The sequence below is a fragment of the Stomoxys calcitrans genome, chromosome 1 (assembly GCF_963082655.1).
Source record: "Stomoxys calcitrans chromosome 1, idStoCalc2.1, whole genome shotgun sequence".
In the NCBI taxonomy this organism is placed as follows: domain Eukaryota; kingdom Metazoa; phylum Arthropoda; class Insecta; order Diptera; family Muscidae; genus Stomoxys; species Stomoxys calcitrans.
The window spans coordinates 204466753-204487435 of record NC_081552.1 but is presented as its reverse complement, the minus strand read 5'-3'; the positions used below and the strand labels follow the sequence as shown (position 1 = coordinate 204487435).

At 36.6% G+C, this 20683-nt stretch overlaps 1 protein-coding gene across 1 annotated transcript in view; it reads left to right on the top strand.

Annotated features, from left to right (window-relative positions):
• The first annotated feature begins 10479 nt into the window (after positions 1-10479).
• Positions 10480-20683, top strand: part of LOC106092845 (DNA-directed RNA polymerase II subunit RPB9) — a 48746-nt gene continuing 38542 nt past the window's right edge. Inside the window, exon 1 of the mRNA XM_013259773.2 lies at positions 10480-10816. The gene's annotated coding sequence lies outside the window, so the exon portion shown is untranslated. The remainder of the gene's footprint in view (positions 10817-20683) is intronic.

The following is a 20683-nucleotide window of genomic DNA, read 5'->3' as shown; positions in this document are numbered from 1 at the left end:
ACGTGGTATGAAATAGGTACTCATGCTGGTTTCGTTCATGGGGGCGTTGGATTAAGCCAACGAGGCAGGGGCTTGCATAAAGGACCACCAGGACTTGTCTAGCAGGAATCATGTGTGCGAAGCATTGCAGGTGGGAAAATTCCATCAAGGAATACTGCAACAAGCCAGAAACTCTAGCCAAATTTAAAGGGTTCGGTTAGATCAGGTTGGAAAGGTGCGGTACGGATGTTAATCCACTCCATGCCACTATGGACATACACCTAAGCCAGTAATCGGCTTGTTGTGCGCTCTAATTACAATACAAGTACAAATTTGTTCCACTAAGGAACAGGGGCAAACTTCTCACGTATCAATGAGTGCGGTCCCATTCAAGTTTAAGCTCAATGATAAGGGGCCTCCTTTTTAAAGCCGGGTCTGAATGGCGTGCGCCAGTGCGACACCCCTTTGGAGAGAAGTTTTACATGGTATAGTACCTCACAAATGTTGCCAGCATTAGGAGAGGAAAACCATCGCTGAAAATTTTTTCCGATGGTCTCGCCTGTATTCGAACGCAGGCGTTCAGCGTCATAGGCGGACATGCTAGCGTCTGCGCTACGGTGGCCTCTTGAACTCTTACAAGCCGCAATTTTTGTTCAATTTGGCTGAAGTTTCATCAACTGTGTCTATTACGGGCCAAATCAGTTTGTTTGGTTGTCGGCGGTTTGTTTGGTTTGTATACGTTGGTCTGGAGGGAAACATAGGCTATATAATTGTTTGATAACGGGAGGGGGGCGGATCCTCCCCCTTACCCCAAAAGTACAACCCAAAAATAAAAGTGGACCGATCGGGACAATATGGGATTCAAATGAAAGGTATTCAAGCGTAGAGTTCGAATTTCATAATAAAAGTTGGGTCCAAGTACATGAGGGGCCCCCAAAACCCCTTAAAATAGGTTTATTTAACGATCATGGCAATATGGGCCTCAAATGAAAGGTATGCGGTAGTAGATAAGGAATGTGGCATACAAATTCATATCGAAGTATGGGGGATCACCACACCCCCACAAAAACCCCCAAAATGGGAACATTTGCCGATCACGGATATATGGGACTCGGTTTGTTTGTTCCGCATAGACTGAAAAAGGGCAGAACCGATTTTCTCGAAAATTTCGTATATTGTGTTGGTTGGTCTGGAAGGAAACATAGGCAATATAATCTTCCGATATCCATGTCACAACCCAAAGTCAAAAGTGAATCGATCGGGACAATATAGATATCAAATGAATGGTATTGGAGAGTAGAATACGAATATGGTATTAAAATTTGAGTGTAAGTACCCTTCGGGCCGCCCCAACCCCAAACAGACATATTGGACGTTCATTTCATATGGGACTCAAATTAATGGTATTCGGGAGTAGATTACGAATCTACGCCAAAAACACCATTAGACCCATTATGAGTATGTGATACATGGCTGAACCGATTTTCTTTAAATTTTAATAGATTGTGTAAGTTTGTCTGGAAGGAAGCATAGGCTAAATATTGGTTTGCCCAAAAAGTAATTGCGGATTTTTCATATAGTCGGTGTTGACAAATTTTTTCACAGCTTGTGACTCTGTAATTGCATTCTTTCTTCTGTCAGTTATCAGCTGTTACTTTTAGCTTGCTTTAGAAAAAAAAGTGTAAAAAAAGTATATTTGATTAAAGTTCATTCTAAGTTTTATTAAAAATGCATTTACTTTCTTCTAAAAAATCCGCAATTACTTTTTGGGCAACCCAATAGTATTTAGATTTCGGGTGGAGGTGCACCCTTTCCCTTACCCCAAAAACGCCACCCATATCCAAAAGTGGTCCGATGGGCACAATAAGGGTATCAAATGAAAGGTATTAAAGACCAGAAAACGAATATGTGAGCCCCCCAAACCCAAAACTTCTCTAAAAAGAGCAAATTCAAAATTCGTGTCAATATGGAACTCACATGAAAAGTATTAGGCAGTAGATTACAAATATGGCATAAAACATTAGGTCCAAATAATGGGAGGTCGCCCACCCCCAAATACTCTCAAATGGGCATATAAGCCGACCATGGCTAAATGGGACTCAAATGAAAGGTAGTTGGAAGTAGATTACGAATATGACATTAAAATTTGCGTTCAAGTCAAGGTGGCGCCTTTCCTCCTACAGATACGTCAAATGGGTTATTTGACAATATGGGACCAAAATGAAAGGTATTTGAGAGTAGAAAACGAATTCGATATCCAGTTTTGGAGTCAAGTGTTTTGGGGTATGCCCTAACGCACCCCCTAAACTGAACTTCATTTCCGTTGGGAATTAAGAACGAATTTGATAACTATTGTCAGTGCAAAGTGCCGGTGGCCGCCTCAATCCCAAAACACTCTCCAAACGGTTAATATTTACCGCTCATGGCAAGCACGAATTTGATATCCATATTGGAGTCGAAATGTCTGAGGTACTACGATCACTCCCCTAAAAGCAATTCTCATTACCCTTATTTTACTGCTTTCCGATTCAAGTTTAAACTCAATGATAAGGGACCTTTTTTTATAGCCGAGTCCGAACGGCGTCCCGCAATGCGACATCTCTTTGGGGAAAAATTTTTAAATGACCATGCATGACACTGTACCTCGCAAATGTCGACAACATTAAAAGAGGATAGCCACCGCTCTGTCCGATGTTCTCGACCGAATTCGACATCCGCATTCAGGGCGAAGTGTCCCCACCCGGGCCCGGTTCGGCTAGTAATCTGATATAGTTCCCATATAAACCGATCTCCTGATTTGACTTCTTGGGCCCTTACAAGCCTCAATTTTTGTCCGATTGGGTTGAAATTTTGCAAATAGTGTTCTGTTATGATTTTCAACAACTGTGCCTAGTACGATCCAAATGAACCGAACTACTAGGCACAGTACGGTAGCTCCCATATAAACCTTTCTCCCGATATGACTTCTTGAGCCCTTACAAGACACAATTTTTGTCCGATGTAGCTGAAAGTTTGCATGTAGTAATCTGTTATGACTTCCAACAGCTGTGTCAAGTACGATCCAAATCGGTCTATAACCTGATATAGCTCTCATATAAACTGGTCTCCCGAGTTGACTTCTTAAACCCTTGCCTAGTACAGTCCAAATCGGTGTATAACCTGATATAGCTCCCATATAAACCGATCACCCGATTTAACTTCTTAAGATGTTACAAGCCGCATTTTTTTGTCCGATTTGGCTGAAATTTCTCAGATCGAGTTCTGTTTTAACTTCCAACGACTGTGCAAAGTACGGTCCAAAGCGCTCTACAACCTGATATAGCCCCCATATAAACCGATCTCCCGATGTGACTTCTTGACCTGTTACAAGCCGAATTTTTTGTCCGATTTGGATAAAATTTTGCAGATAGTGTTCTGTTAAGACTTTCAACCTTTGTGCTAAGTACGGTCCAAATCGGTCTAAAACCTGATATGGCTCCCATATAAACCGTTCTCCCGATTTGACTTCTTGAGCCCCTGGAAGCCACAATTTTTGTCCGATTTGGCTGAAATTTTTCAAGCGTTGTTCTGTTACGATTTCCAACATAGAGCTCCTGATAGAGCTGCTATGTAAACCGATTCGATCATCCTTGTTCGGTTCCTAGAGGCTTTAATTTTTGCTGGTTTGACAGAACTTTGGTATGAAGAACAAAATTATGCCGTTCAACTAAAATTATTTTGCAGAAACTTTTAGCAAAATCTATGGTGGTGGGTTCCCAAGATTCGGCCCGACCGAACTTAGCAGACTTTTACTTGTTCCAACTTCGAGTTGGCCCAGAGTTTTCTGTAGCTATTCATTGAACCAACCGGTTCTATGTTTCTCCATAGCGGCAGATGTTCACCACTGATTAAGAACATGCAGATATAAGCGAGAAGGCCACCGTGGCGCAGAGGGTTGCATGTCCGCCTGTGACTCCGATCGCCTGGGTTCAAATCCCGGCGTGAACATCAGAAACATTTCATCGTTATCTTCTTTCTGATGCTGGCTACATTTGTGAAGCATCCTGCCATGTTAAAACCTCTCTACCAAGTGATGTCGTTATGCGGTACGCCGTCCGGAATCGGCTAAGAAAAGGAGGCCCCTTATCATTGAGCTTAAACTTTAATCGGACTGCACTCAATTATATGAGAGAAGCATACCCTGTTCCTTAATGGAATGTTCATGGGAAATTTAGTAAAGACTTAAGCGAATAGTTTAGGGCGTTCGTGATCCGCTTGACTATCATCATCGATGTGCTTCACATTTTCCACTTCCTCTTCACAACTACATGGGATGGTGTTACATGATGTGTGCTGAAACTTTTCCCAATCTGCGTTCGTCCTGTCCCTCTTAGCAGAGGGACCACTTCTGTAGCCCAAGGATGAAGTAAAGGTAAAGATGATCAGAGAAACTTGTTTTTCATGACTTTCCAGCCAAATATCTTGCCGCTATTCCATTGAAGTATAAGAAATTTTGTCTTTATAGAAGGGTAGACTAGTGTTGCTTTAAGAGATGGGTAGACTAGAGTTGTCTTTAAAGAAAATTTCAATGAAGAAAACTTTACAAAAAATCCATTTTTTAGAAAAAAATCTCTTAGCATTTTGAGAAAAATTTTCTTTTGAGAAAATTTTAATTTGTAGGGAATTCCAATAAAATTTTCTTTGAACAGTTTTTATTGCAATTTTCTCCTTAGAAAGAATTTCTACGACATTTTGCCTTATAATAGCAATTTTCAGGAAATGTGTGTTTCAGAAAAAATTTCATCACAATTCCAACAAATGAAAATGATAGCCTATCATTTTTACCAGTCAGGAGGGGATGGCTGCACTCATGAAAATTGATACGTTTATTATTTTAAAATTGCACTTTCAATAATTTCACAGGTAGAGCATTTACCATACTGTCGAGTATTTATTTGTAAATAATATTCGTTCAAATGGTTGCAAATTACATCGAGTATGTTTCTACCACCTCCGTCCTTCCGTCCATACAATCGTCCAGGCTGGCATGTAAATGGAGTAGAAAATATTGACAATGGCAGTCGTCAAGGCAAGGGAATGACATTTGCTGCAAATGGACATTAATGCACATACGAGTATGTGTCCGTCCATCATGGAACACAGGCCACATGTAGTCGAGTTCTGGGGTACGACATGACATAGTCATCGCCTCCTCTGTCTGCCTGCCAGCTTGACCGACTAACTGACGAGAGTGAGTGTATAAATTGACTGGTCACAATATGCAAATATGAAATGTTTGGAATAATAAAATAATTGCAATTGTTTTGCCAATATCGAACGATAAACGTTTTTGAAAGTAAGTTGTGGTTGGTTGTCGGTTTTAGAGTGCAAATTTTTCTGCAGTCAGGAAGCAACACAGATACTACCTAGTGGTGTAATGTGGAAGAGTGGCATAACTCAACAAGCAAAGAAAATTTTCTACAAATCCAATTTATATAGAAAACTTTTTCGGAATTTATCTTCCTCGGGAAATTACACGTGTCAAAATTTCAATTCTATGGGAAATTTTGCAAAATTTCATTTCTATGGGAAATTTTGTCAAAATGTCATTTCTCTAGGAAAATTTTGTCAAAATTTCATTTTCTAGGAAATTTTGTAAAAATTTCGATTCTATAGGAAATTATGTCAAAATTTCATTCCTATGGGAAATTTTGTCAAAATTTCATTCCTATGGGAAATTTCGTCAAAATTTCATTCCTATGGGAAATTTTGTCAAAATTTCATACCTATGGGAAATTTTGTCAAAATTTCATACCTATGGGAAATTTTGTCAAAATTTCATTTCTATAGGAAATTGTGTCAAAATTTCATTTCTATAGGAAATTTTGTCAAACCCTCATTTCTATGGGAAATTATGTCAAAATTTCATTTAAATGGAAAATTTTGTCAAAATTTCATTTTTCTAGGAAATTTTTTAAAAATTTCATTTCTCTAGGAAATTTTGTCTAATTTCATTTCTATTGGAAATATTTTTAAAATTTCATTGCTATAGGAAATTTTTTTCAAAATTTCATTTCTGTAGAAAATTTTGTCAAAATTGCATTTCTATGGGAAATTTTGTCAAAATTGCATTTCAACGGGAAATTTTGTCAAAATTGCATTTCTATGGGAAATTTTGTCAAAATTTAATTTCTATGGCAAATTTTTTTCAAAATTTCATTTCTTTAGGAAATTTTGTCAAAATTTAATTTCTATGGGAAATTTTGTCAAAATTTCATTTCTTTAGGAAATTTTGTCAAAATTTAATTTCTATGGGAAATTTTGTCAAAATTTCACGGAAATTTTGTCAAAATTTCATTTCTATGGGTAATTTTGTCAAACCCTCATTTCTATGGGAATTTTGTCAAAATTTCATTTCTATGGAAAATTTTGTCAAAATTTCATTTTTCTACGAAATTTTGTAAAAATTTCATTTCTCTAGGAAATTTTGTCAAAATTCATTTCTATTGGAAATATTTTTAAAATTTTATTGCTATAGGAAATTTTTTTCAAAATTTCATTTCTGTAGGAAATTTTGTCAAAATTGCATTTCTATGGGAAATTTGGTCAAAAATTGCATTTCAACGGGAAATTTTGTCCAAATTGCATTTCTATGGGAAATTTTGTCAAAATTTAATTTCTATGGGAAATTTTGTCAAAATTTCATTTCTTTAGGAAATTTTGTCAAAATTTAATTTCTATGGGAAATTTTGTCAAAATTTCACGGAAATTTTGTCAAAATTTCATTTCTACAGGAAATTTTGTCAAAATTGTCAAAATTTCATTCCTATGGGAAATTTTGTCAAACCCTCATTTCTATAGGAAATTTTGTCAAAATTTCATTTCTATGGAAAATTTTGTCAAAATTTCATTTTTCTAGGAAATTTTGTAAAAATTTCATTTCTCTAGGAAATTTTGTCAAAATTTCATTTCTATTGGAAATATTTTTAAAATTTCATTGCTATAGGAAATTTTTTTCAAAATTTTATTTCTATGGGAAATTTTGTCAAATTTTCATTTCCATAGAATTTTTTTGTCAAAATTTCATTTCTATAGGAAATTTTGTCAAAATTTCATTTCTATAGGAAATTTTGTCAAAATTTTATTTCTATGGGAAATTTTGTCAAAATTTCATTTCTATAGGAAATTTTGTCAAAATTTTATTTCTATGGGAAATTTTTTCAAAATTTCATTTCTATGGGAAATTTTGTCTGAATTTCATTTCTTAGGAAATTTTGTCAAAATTTCATTCCTATGGGAAATTTTGTCAAAATTTTATTTCTATGGGAAATTTTGTCAAAATTTTATTTCTATGGGAAATTTTTTTAAAAATTTCATTTCTATGGGAAATTTTGTCTAAATTTCATTTCTATAGGAAATTTTGTCAAAATTTCATTTCTTTAGGAAATTTTGTCAAAATTTAATTTCTATGGGAAATTTTGTCAAAATTTCATTTCTTTAGGAAATTTTGTCAAAATTTCACGGAAATTTTGTCAACATTTCATTTCTATAGGAAATTTTGTCAAAATTTCATTTCCACAGGAAATTTTGTCAAAATTTCATTTCTATGGGTAATTTTGTCAAAATTTCATTCCTATGGGAAATTTTGTCAAAATTTCATTTCTATAGGAAATTTTGTCAAAATTTCATTTCTATAGGAAATTTTGTCAAAATTTCATTTCTATAGGAAATATTGTCAAAATTTCATTTCTATAGGAAATTTTGTCAAAATTTCATTCCTATGGGAAATTTTGTCAAAATTTCATTCCTATGGGAAATTTTGTCAAAATTTCATTCCTATGGGAAATTTTGTCAAAATTTCATTTCTATGGGAAAATTTGTCAAAATTTTATTCCTATGGGAAATTTTGTCAAAATTTCATTTCTATGGGAAATTTTATCAAATTTTCATTTCTATGGGAAATTTTGTCAAAATTTCATTTCTATGGGAAATTTTGTCAAAATTTCATTTCTTTAGGAAATTTTGTCAAAATTTTATTTTTATGGGAAATTTTTTCAAAATTTCATTTCTATGGGAAATTTTGTCTAAATTTCATTTCTATGGGAAATTTTGTCTAAATTTCATTTCTATAGGAAATTTTGTCAAAATTTCATTTCTATGGGAAATTTTGTTAAAATTTTATTTCTATGGGAAATTTTTTTAAAAATTTCATTTCTATGGGAAATTTTGTCTAAATTTCATTTCTATAGGAAATTTTGTCAAAATTTCATTTCTATGGGAATTTTTGTCTCGCTTGGTACTTGGACCCAAAATTTAATACGATATTCGTTCTCTAGTCTCCAATATCTTTCATTTGATGCCCATATTGTGCCTACCAGTTCACTTTTAGTTTTGGTTGGCGTTTTTTGGATAAGGGGTAGGGTCCGCCTCCATTCGATATCTTAAAATTATATAACCTATATTCCTTTCCTCAAAAACCTACACAATCTATGAAAATTTTTAGAAATCGTTTCAGTCGTTTTTGATTCTACGGAACAAACAAACAAACCGAGTCTCATATAGTCATGATGGGTTATATGCCCATTTGGAAGCGCTTTTGGGGGGTGAGGTGAATCCTTACACTGCGATCTGTTTTTGTATGCCAAATTCGTAATCTACTCCCGAATACCTTTCATTTGAGACCCATATTGATATGGACGTTAAATTTTTCTGCTTCTAGAAGTTTTGGGATTAGGGCAACTTCCTGGGTACTTGAACCCAGTTTTTAATACCATACTCGTATTTTACTCTTCAATACCTTTCATTTGATACCCATATTGTCCCAATCAGTCCATTTTTGATTTTGGGTAAAAGGAGAGGGTCCGCCCCATTTGAGTCCCATATTGTCATGATCGTCCAAAAACCCTAGTTTAGGGGGTTTTGGGGTTGGAGTGGCCGCCCAGTTACTTGGATCCAATTTTTAATATGAAATTCGTACTCTCCTCCTGAATATCTTTTATTTGAGTCCCATATTGTTCACTTTTATTTTTGGGTAATATTTTTGTTTTAAGGGGGAGGGTCCGCCCCCCTTCCGATATCAAAAAATTATATAGCCTATGTTTTCTTCCAGACCAACCTACACAATCTGTGAAAATTTCAAGGTAGTCGAGTCAGCCGTTTTTGAGTCTATACGGAACGAACAAACACACCCAAATTGAGTTTTATATGTAAGACTAGCTGAACCCGGCTCGCTTCGCTGCATCTTCGTTAGGACCACGCGAAAAATATTTTAATACCATATGCATCTGCCCAGGAAAATTTTTTTATCTAGCCCCAAACACTATGCCCTTTCTTTGTTGCCCATATAACCATGATTGGCTATATTCCCGTTTGGGAAGAGGTTTTGGAGTCCCATATTGCCATGACTTTCCCCTTCCCATATCATTATTGTCCATTATTGTTCATTATTTGAGGGGCTTTTGGGTTAGGGGCGGCCCCTTAGTTACCTGGACCTAATGTTTATTATCAAGTCCATATTCTACTTCCGAATACCTTTTATTTGAGTTATATATTGTCCCGATCTGTTCACCTATATTTTTGCGTGGTGCCTTTGTGGTAAGCGGGAGAGGGGTCCGGCCCCTTACGATATCAACAAATACATTTTGCTACTTCCAGACAATATTCGTGATATACTCCCTAATACCTTTCATTTGAGTCATATATTGTCATTTTCGTCCAATTTGGGTTTTGGGGTCGGGGCGGCCCCCTAGGTATCTGGACCAAATGTTCATTATAAATGTAGTACTCTACTCTCGAATACCTTTCATTTGAGTTCCTTTTTCCCGATCGGTCCACATTTATTTTTGCGTGGTGCTTTTGGGGCAAGGGGGAGGGTCCGGTCCCCCTTCCGATATCAAAAAATTATGCAGCCTATGTCTCCTTCCAGACCAACCTACACAATCTGTGAAAATTTCAAGAAAATCTGTTCAGCCGTTTTCGAGTCTATTCGGAGCAAACAAACAGATATAAAAACAGAGAAACAAACACACTTCGATTTATATAATACCCAGATTCTTTAAAAAATTAACTAAAAAAAAATCTTTTTGCTCAACATTTTTGCAAGATTTAATTTCCTATCAAATGTACTTTAAACTTTATAACGTGCTGTATTCTGGCAACTAAAGATCATAAAATTTTGTTTTTATTCTTTATTTAAAGAATAATCTACTAAGTATTTCACTTTTTTTCCTATATTTTTTTCTTAAGACAAATGACTATTAATTTGGCGTACCTAATTTGTACATTATTTGTTTTAACCCCGTGTTTTTGTTGTTTGGCTGCTTGACTTCCCTTTAACTAAAAAACATTTCTAGAAAGCGTTTTTCCCAACAGCTACGTATGCATCACTTAAACCCAGCCACAAATTAAGGGCAGCGCAGTTGTAAACAAATGTTTTTGCTCTCTCTCTCTCCGCTTCACTTTCGTGGCAAATGGCTCTCTGTTGTTGTGGATTTGTGTTCATGCTAAATTTGACGTTTCTCTTTCAGTTAACTTCTACCGATTTGTTGCGTTTGTCGTAATTTCACAATTGCTTGAATTAAATTAAATAAAACACGGTAAAAACTAAACGAAATTGAATAAAAATTGCATATCAATTGCAAGAAAACATTACAGTTTGTGAGTGAATTGAAAGATTTGTGAATTTCAACAAAAATAAGCTGCAATTGTACAAAAACCAAAAAACAGAATACTGCTTTGTGGCTCGGTGTGTTTGCTTTGCTTCGCTTCATAGTGTTGTGCGGTATTTAGTGTTTTTGTTTTGCACAGCCACAGCAGAAAGACCAGCGTGTTTTGTTATTCTTGTATTCGTGCATTTGAGGTAAGTAAGGGAGGCATAGTAGCAATCAACGAAAGTTCATGAAATGAGGGAATGGACAATTATCAACAAAGCAAAATGTGCGCGAATGTATAGAGTTACCATTTGTATGTTTTTAAAATAGTTTCACCAAGGGGAGGAATACATTTTTGGAATTTTTGCTCAAGAAAGCCAGAAAGCATTGCCAAATGCTTTTGACATAAGTAGATGTTAAACAAAGTACATAATTAATTTAAACAGAAAGGAAAAAATTGGCGAAATAAATTCCTTTAAAATTATCAATGTTAATAAAAACTGAATTTTCACAAAATGAAAAATTAAACTAAATAACAATTTTAGCAAGTTTTATATACAAAAAAAAAAAAAAAAAAAAAACAATAAAAAATGGTACATATAAATAAAAACTTTGACAGAAGTTTTTAAAAAATTAAAATTATTACAAAAAAAAATCCATAGATGTAACAGTTCGACATAGTTCTCTATGAAAATAATACCTTGACAAATTTCCTATAGAAAAACATTTAAAATTTTCTTAGAAATGAAATGTTGACAACACGTTCGATAGAAATATTATTTTGCCAGACAGAAAATAAACTTTTTGTAGAAATAAAATTGTACGCAATTACTGTTTGGACCAATTGCTTAAGAAATAAAAGAAAAAAAATAAAATTTTCCATAGAAATGAAACTTTGACAAAATTTCCTATAGAATTGAAATTTTGACAAAATTTCCTATAGAAATGAAATTTTGACAAAATTTCCTATAGAAATGAAATTTTGACAAAATTTCCTATAGAAATGAAATTTTGACAAAATTTCCTATAGAAATGAAATTTTGACAAAATTTCCTATAGAAATGAAATTTTGACAAAATTTCCTATAGAAATGAAATTTTGACAAAATTTCCTATAGAAATGAAATTTTGACAAAATTTCCTATAGAAATGAAATTTTGACAAAATTTCCTATAGAAATGCAATTTTGACAAAATTTCCTATAGAAATGAAATTTTGACAAAATTTCCCATAGAAATGAAATTTTGACAAAATTTCCCATAGAAATGAAATTTTTACAAAATTTCCCATAGAAATGAAATTTTGACAAAATTTCCCATAGAAATGAAATTTTGACAAAATTTCCCATAGAAATGAAATTTTTACAAAATTTCCCATAGAAATGAAATTTTTACAAAATTTCCCATAGAAATGAAATTCTGACAAAATTTCCTATAGAAATGAAATTTTGATAAAATTTCCTATAGAAATGAAATTTTGACAAAATTTCCCATAGAAATGAAATTTTTACAAAATTTCCCATAGAAATGAAATTTTTACAAAATTTCCCATAGAAATGAAATTCTGACAAAATTTCCTATAGAAATGAAATTTTGATAAAATTTCCTATAGAAATGAAATGTTGACAAAATTTCCTATAAAATGAAATTTTGACAAAATTTCCTATAGAAATGAAATTTTGACAAAATTTCCTATAGAAATGAAATTTTGACAAAATTTCCTATAGAAATGAAATTTTGACAAAATTTCCTATAGAAATGAAATTTTGACAAAATTTCCTATAGAAATGAAATTTTGACAAAATTTCCTATAGAAATGCAATTTTGACAAAATTTCCCATAGAAATGAAATTTTGACAAAATTTCCTAAAGAAATGAAATTTTGACAAAATTACCTAAAGAAATGAAATTTTGACAAAATTTCCTATAGAAATGAAATTTTGACAAAATTTCCTATAGAAATGAAATTTTGACAAAATTTTCTAAAGAAATGAAATTTTGACAAAATTTTCTAAAGAAATGAAATTTTGACAAAATTTCCTAAAGAAATGAAATTTTGACAAAATTTCCTAAAGAAATGAAATTTTGACAAAATTTCCTATAGAAATGAAATTTTGACAAAATTTCCTACAGAAATGAAATTTTGACAAAATTTCCTGTAGAAATGAAATTTTGACAATATTTCCTATAGAAATGAAATTTTGACAAAATTTCCTATAGAAATGAAATTTTGACAAAATTTCCTAAAGAAATGAAATTTTGACAAAATTTCCTATAGAAATAAAATTTTGACAAAATTTCCTATAGAAATGAAATTTTGACAAAATTTCCTATAGAAATGAAATTGTGGCGGACCCTCCCCCTTACCCCAATTTTCAAAAACGTCAGATCTCGAAGATGTGTGCAAGCGATGGTACCCCAGAAACACGATAGGTATAAGATTTTGGGTTCAAATAACTTGGGGGACTGAAGATGTTTGACAGTGAAACAAAACACGAAACGTGCGTGAGCTGTTTAAACCAGTGTTGCCAAAAAAATTAAAGCTTAAAATCATCCTTTGTATGCTTTATTGGGTTTCATATCAATGACGAAATGAATGACGAAATTATTGTAGTATACCCCCCATCCTATGTTGGAGGGTATACAAAAAAATACTTATGGGAGTTGTTGTTCTCGCTTCTTCAAATACTTACCAAACAATGTACAATGCTTTCTTGTGCCTGGCGCCATTTGTCTATGGCCCTAATGGTATTGTTATTGGATATTTTTCTTCCAAAGGCGAAACTTTAAAAAATTTCACTTTCCGAGTTTACCATTCAAAAAGTGATTTCTTGTGCCTGGCGCCATTTGTCTATGGCCCTAATGGTATTGTTATTGGAGATTTTTCTTCCAAAGTCGAAACTTTAAAAAATGTCACTTGTCGAGTTTACCATTCAAAAAGAAATGATCGCTTGTGCCTGGCGCCATTTGCCTATGGCCCTAATGGTATTGTTATTGGACATTTTTCTTCCAAAGACGAAACTTTAAAAAATGTCACTTTCCGAGTTTACCATTCAAAAAGAAATAATCGCTCAGACAAAGAATAAAAAAAATGTAAGTGATGAGATTGTGTCTCTACTCTCAAATATTCACTCTCACTAGTAAGAGAGACTCAAGAAAATAATTATTGGTCTGGTAAACGAATAATTGTTTAAGTCTATCGAAATACAAACAACGTTCTATTTTTATACCCACCACCGAAGGATGGGGGCATATTCATTTTGTCATTCCGTTTACAACACATCGAAATATCCATTTCCGACCCTATGAAGTAAAAATCTAAGACGATCTAGCCATGTCTGTCCGTCTGTCTGTTGAAATCACGCTACAGTCTTTAAAAATAGAGATATTGAGCTGAAACTTTGCACAGATTCTTTTTTTGTCCATTAGCAGGTAAAGCTCGAAGATGGGCTATATCGGACTATATCTTGATATAGCCCCCATGTAGACCGATCTGCCGATTTAGGCTCTTAGGCCCGTACAAGCCACATTTATAATCCGATTTTACTTCAATTTGGGACAGTGAGTTATGTTAGGCCCCTCGACATATTTCTGTAATATGGCCCAGATCGGTCCACATTTGGGTATAGCTGCCATATAGACCGATCTCTCGATTTAAGGTGTTGGGCCCATAAAAGACGCATTTATTGTCCGATTCGCCGAAATTTGGGACAGTGAGTTGTGTTAGACCCTTCGACATCCTTCTTCAATTTGGTCCAGATCGGTCCAGATTTGAATATAGCCGCCATATACACCGATCTCTAGATGTAAGGTTTTGGGCCCATAAAAGCCACATTTATTATCCAATTTCGCTGAAATTTGGTACAGTGAGTTATGTTTGGCCCCTCGACATCGTTCTTCAATTTGGCCCAGATTGGTCCAGATTTGAATATAGCTGCCGTATAGACCTATCTCTCGATTTAAGGTCTTGGGCCCATAAAAGCCGCTTTTATTATCCGATTTCGCTGAAATTTGGGACAGTGAGTTATCTTAGGCCCTTCGACATCCTTCTTCAATTTGGCTTAGATCAGTCTAGATTTGGATATAGCTGCCATATAGACCGATCTCTAGATGTAAGGTTTTGGGCCCATAAAAGTCGCATTTATTGTCCGATATCGCCGAAATTTGGGACAGTGAGTTGTGTTAGGCCCTTCGACATCTTTCTGTAATATGACATATATCAGTCCAGATTTGGATATAGCTGTCATATAGACCGATCTCTCGATTTAAGGTCTTGGGGCCATAAAAGCCGCTTTTATTATCCGATTTCGCTGAAATTTGGGACAGTGAGTTATCTTAGGCCCTTCGACATCCTTCTTCAATTTGGCTCAGATCAGTCCAGATTTGGATATAGCTGCCATATAGACCGATCTCTAGATGTAAGGTTTTGGGCCCATAAAAGTTGCATTTATTGTCCGATATCGCCGAAATTTGGGACAGTGAGTTGTGTTAGGCCCTTCGACATCTTTCTGTAATATGGCATATATCGGTTCAGATTTGGATATAGCTGCTATATAGACCGATCTCTTGATTTAAGGTCGTGGGCTCATAAAAGACGCATTTATTGTCCGATTAAGCCAAAATTTGGGACAGTGAGTTATGTTAGGCGCTTCGACAATTTGCTCCAGATCGGTCCAGATTTGGATGTAGCCGCCATATAAACCGATCTCTCGATTTAAGGTCTTGGGCCCATAAAAGCCGCTTTTATTATGCGATTTCGCAGAAATTTGGGACAGTGAGTTTGGATTTGGACCATTTTTCGGTAGAGCTGCTATGGGGGCTTAAATTATACATTTTTCACTGGATTATGATGAAAGGTGGTTTACATATATACCCTAGGTGGTGGGTATCCAAAGTTCGGCCCGTCCGAACTTAACGCCTTTTTACTTGTTTTGCTTGCAGTGTTGCCTTGTGAGTCTGGCCAATGTTAGCCATGGCGAAGGGCATTACAATTTCGATCTGACTGAACTTAAAGGCATTAATACATGTTTTGAGCACAATTGCCAATTATAATTATATATTTTAATAAGAACAAGAATAAAATGCTGTACTACTATCAACAGCACTAAAAATAGGAACAATAACAAAGTGGGGGACCAAATTCTTCACTCAATTTCGTCGTCATTTTCAAACCAATGTTGTGAAGGAGGAATTCCTAAATAAAAGCGAAAAATGAAAACAATGAAGCGCTATAATTAAATTAACACACAGAGCCTAGTATAACGCCGGTCAACCGCTCCCGCTTCGGCTTCCTCTTGCGCTTTCTGTTAACCAGCCATATGAAGTTGACTATAAAGAAGATTGTGGGAGGCAGATAGACGCAAAGGCGTAAAGTGGAAGAAAAAGCTATCATGCTGAAGATAGTATACGTACGGCCTATGAAATATATGCCTGACAGCGCTAAAGTCAAATTACAAAAATTTGAAATGTGTGGTGGACTGTTGATAACGTTGCTGCGGTTTCTGCTAACGCCACAAACGCAGGCGCTGCTGTCGCCTCCAACTCCAACGCCTTTAATGCGCCATGCGGCTGGCTCTACGACCCACAACGTTTCGCTACGATTTTCGAGTGGCAGCAGTGCGCAAGAGTATCTGGATCTGTTTCAATTTTAATTAATGTGCAGATATCATGCAACAACAAATTGTAGACAATTCATTACCAGTAATTGATTATAATTTGTAGCTATTGTCTTTTATATTAATTTAACCATGGTCGCTTACTTGCTCTTAAATACGTCGCTCCACTTTGCACCACTCCGCTCTACTTTAGTTTTCTAGCGTTGGAAAAGTCTTTGCCGCAGTTACAATCTGGTAACGGACGGGCCACTAACTTTCTATTTGAGTTTGATTTTTGTTGCTAAGTGTTTTTGCTAATTTTTCGTTTTTCTCCAATGTGTTTACCTAGATGCGTATGCATGCTGAAACTAACGACAAATGTCTTTAATATATAATTGCGATAAAGTTAATGTACAAGAAAGACTAGCACTGACATATTTTTTAAGTTTTTTCTTATAGTAGTCTGCGGCGAGAGTGACAAATAAAATTTTCGGCTCATTTAAGACATCACAATTGCAATTAAAAGTCTGCGTTTTTAATTTCTTTACGTGACTGGTATTGCTCTTTGTGCAAAAGTTGCCGTAGAAACCAAGTGAAGCTGTGCCAAATTTCATCGCAATAGGATGACAAATGCTCCTTTTATTGGCTCATTACACTATATCGGGAGATCGGTCTATATGACAGCTATATCCAAATATGGTCCGATCTGGACCACATTTGACAGTAATGGGTAGAGGTCTACCAGAACACACTGTGCCCAATTTCATCGATTTCGGGTTATAAATGGATCTTTTATAGCCTCAATACCCTATATCGGGAGTTCGACCGGTCGGTCTATAGGGCAGCTATATCCAAATATAGTCCGATATGAACCACACTTCGCAGAAATAGGTAAGGGTCTACCAGAACTCACGGTGCCTCAATACCCTATATCCGGAGATCGGGCAGCTTTATCCAAATTTAGTCTGATTTGAACAACACTTCGCAAAAATTTGTAGGGGTCCACCAGAACTCACTGTGCCTCAATACCCTATATTGGGAGATCGGGCGGTCGGTTTATAGGGCAGCTTTATCCAAATATAGTCCGATTTGAACCACACTTCACAGATATCGGTAGGTGTCCACTGTGCCCCAATACTCTATATGGGGAGATCGGGCGGTCGGTCTATAGGGCAGCTTTATCCAAATATAGTCCGATTTGAACCACACTTCACAAAAATTGGTAGGGTCCACCAGAACTCACTGGGCCAAATTTCATCGAAATCGGATGAAAAATGACAAATTTATTGCCTCAATACTTTAAATCTGGAGATCGGTCTATATAGCGGCTATATAGAACTAAAATCCGATTTTTTGAGATCAGAAGATCAGGTTTATATACAAAGAATACGAGATCATCAAAAAAATTTTCCAAACTGTTTTTGTACCCAAGATATCTGCAAAATTATAAATACCCCAATAAATACCCAAGCGTTGGGTATTTACCCGGTAGAAACCCATCTCTACGTATGGAGCATTCCACTATCCGCAGCATGTGGACGCGCCCAGTAGCTGGCAGTTAAGCTTCTCGTGACAGCAAAGAATACCACACAAATCGGAGCTCAATGTTCCAGACTGTGTGGTGCTCACAGCTATCCCAGGAGCGAACATAGATTCGGATCATTACGTTGTTCCAGTAAAGGTTCGCAGCCGTTTGAGCATGGAGAGGAAAATACGATTTGTCATTGCGCGGAAGCTGGATATTGAAAAGCTGTGAACACAACAGATGGCAATGGCATACTCCATTCGACTGACCCAACTGGGTACCGGAATCCTCCCCCCAGAAACTTATGGTACGACCAACAGTGTCGTGATGCTGCTGAAGCCAAGAATGCAGCATGCAGAGCAACCCTGCAACGCGCCAGATGAAGGAACGGTATCGGGAAAAAAGGAGAGAGGAGAAACGTCTATTCCGCACCGGGTACCGGAATCTTCCCCCAAGAAGCTCATGGTACGACCAACAGTGTCGAGATGCTGCTGAAGTCAAGAATGCAGTATGCAGAGCAACCCTGCATTGCGCCAGATGAAGGAGAGGTATCGGGAGAAAAGAGAAACGTCTATTCCGCAGAAAGAAGAAGGAAATGGAAAGACGTGAGTGTTAGCGAATTGAGATGGACAGGAGTCAGAATGAAGTCCGGAAATTCTACCAAAGAATTAAACAACAAACCGATGGCTTTGGTGCGGTCACATTCTCCTGCAGAGACGACGAAGGAAATCTTGTAACTGATACAGATAGTGTGCTGAGGATATGGAAAGAACATTTTTCCCAACTCCTATTGTCCCACGTTTGCGGCGAAGAGGATACCGCAGAACCAATCCCTGATGATGGTATAGAATGTTTACCTCCTAGTAAGACTGAGGTCCAAGTAGCTGTGACCCGTCTGAAGAACAACAAGGCAGCAGGATCCGACGGGTTGCCCCCTGAACTATATAAGACCGGAGGCGACATGATGATAAGGCGTCTGCATTAATTTATCTGCGCAATCTGGCTAGAAGAACGCATACCCGATGTTTGGAACCTCAGCATACTATGTCCCGTACACAAGAAAGGAGACAAAACTCTGTAGGGCCAACTACAGAGGAATAAGTCTCCTCGCATACTCTCGAGCGTACTGTGTGAAAGATTGAAACCTAAAATCAATGAGATAATTGGAGCCTTTCAATGCAACTTTAGAACTGGTAAAACCACCCTGGACCAGATGTTCACTCTGCGACAAATCCTGTAAAAGGCCGGAGAAGAACAAATCAACATCTACCATCTCTTTGTTGGCCACAAAGTCGCTTTCGACAGCCCTATACGTTGAACCGTATTTCAAGTCATGTCTGAGTTTGGTGTCCCCGCAATATAGCACTCTGCGTTCTTCAGTAAGAAAAGGAAAGAATTTTCCGGACCAGTCAACACCAAATGAAGTTTCAGACAAGGAGACAGCTTATCGTGTGATCTCTTTAATATCCTGCTGGAGAAGTTTATACGAGATGAAGATGTGAATAGATATGACACACTAATCACAAGAGAACAATCGCCCTTCTATGCCGACGACATCGACATCGTAGGTCGGTCACAGCTCGACCGTGGCGCCCACCACTGTACAGCCCGAATCTTCAAAACCCACCACCATGGATATTGCTAAAAAATTATACAAACTAAGTCTACATACCAAACTTTGCTGGTTTCACAGCAAAAATTAAAACTTCTAGGAACCGAACAAGGATGATCGAGAGACCGGTTTAAATGGGAGCTATATCAGGTTTTAGACTGATTTGGACCATGTTTGGCACAGTTGTTGAAAGTCGTATTAGAACACAGCAAATTTCAGCCCAATCGGACAAAAATTGCGTCTTGTAAGAACTCAAGAAGTTAAATCAGGGACCGGTTTACATGGGAGCTATATCAGGTTATAGACTGATTTGGATCGTTAGATTAAGTTAGGCTTAAGTGACGGTCTGTCACCAGACTCAAGAAATGCTACCATTGTATATTCCTTGACAGTGAGAGAACCCTTCTTTGTAGCCGACTAATTCGTGAAGGGCTGTTTCAGTGGATTTACCTTGACTATATGCATGCTGCTGCCGCGACAGGCGATCTCCAGGGATTTTTGCCCTAAGATGTGTTTCTATCAACCTCTCAAAAGTCTCCGGCATAAAGGATTACAGATTAATAGGACGAAAATCTTTCACCTTCGTGTGGTAAGATTTTCCTGCTTCCGGAATGAAATTTACCTTCGTGTCCCTCCATTCCACAGGTATTCAAGACATTCTGATACAAGCAGCGCTTATCTCCCTAAGCCTAGGAGCCAGTCTATCAGACACATCTTGTAATTCAACCGGTGATACATCATCAAGGTCTGGCGCCTTAAAAGAGTCGAAACTTCTTATTGCCCAAAAGATTTTCAGCTCAGACACCATATCTCAAATAACCTCCGACAAATACATACCAGTGACAACCTCTACTGGCGCCACGTTATCCGTTGGAGAATTTCCCGGGAAATGTATCAAAGAGTAATTCTAGTGTTTCCTCACTCGACATTGTCCATACATTCTCTGACTTCGGAATATACCTCACCGCAATAGGTCTTGAGGACAGAATCTTCCTTAGCCTAAAGGCCATAGATGTATCCTCCATAGAGCTGCAGAATTCTACCCGGGATTTGTTCTGAACCTTTCTCAGCTTGCCCTTATATTTTTTTTTAGCTCAGCCTTATCGATGTGCCAATCGTGTGAAGAGTTTTCTGCAGTCTTTCTTTAGACCAACCAGCTCTGTCCACCATGGCGGTCGCTGTTTGCCCCTTGGCTTAGCATTAGGACATGCTGACACAAGCGAGTCATTCAGCGCCTTTGTGATCCATTGGACCATTTTGTCAATATCCTCCGCAGTTTCCACTTTCTTTTCTGGTCAAGAAGGGATAGACGTGCAGAATTCGTGCCGAAATTTATCCCAATCCGCT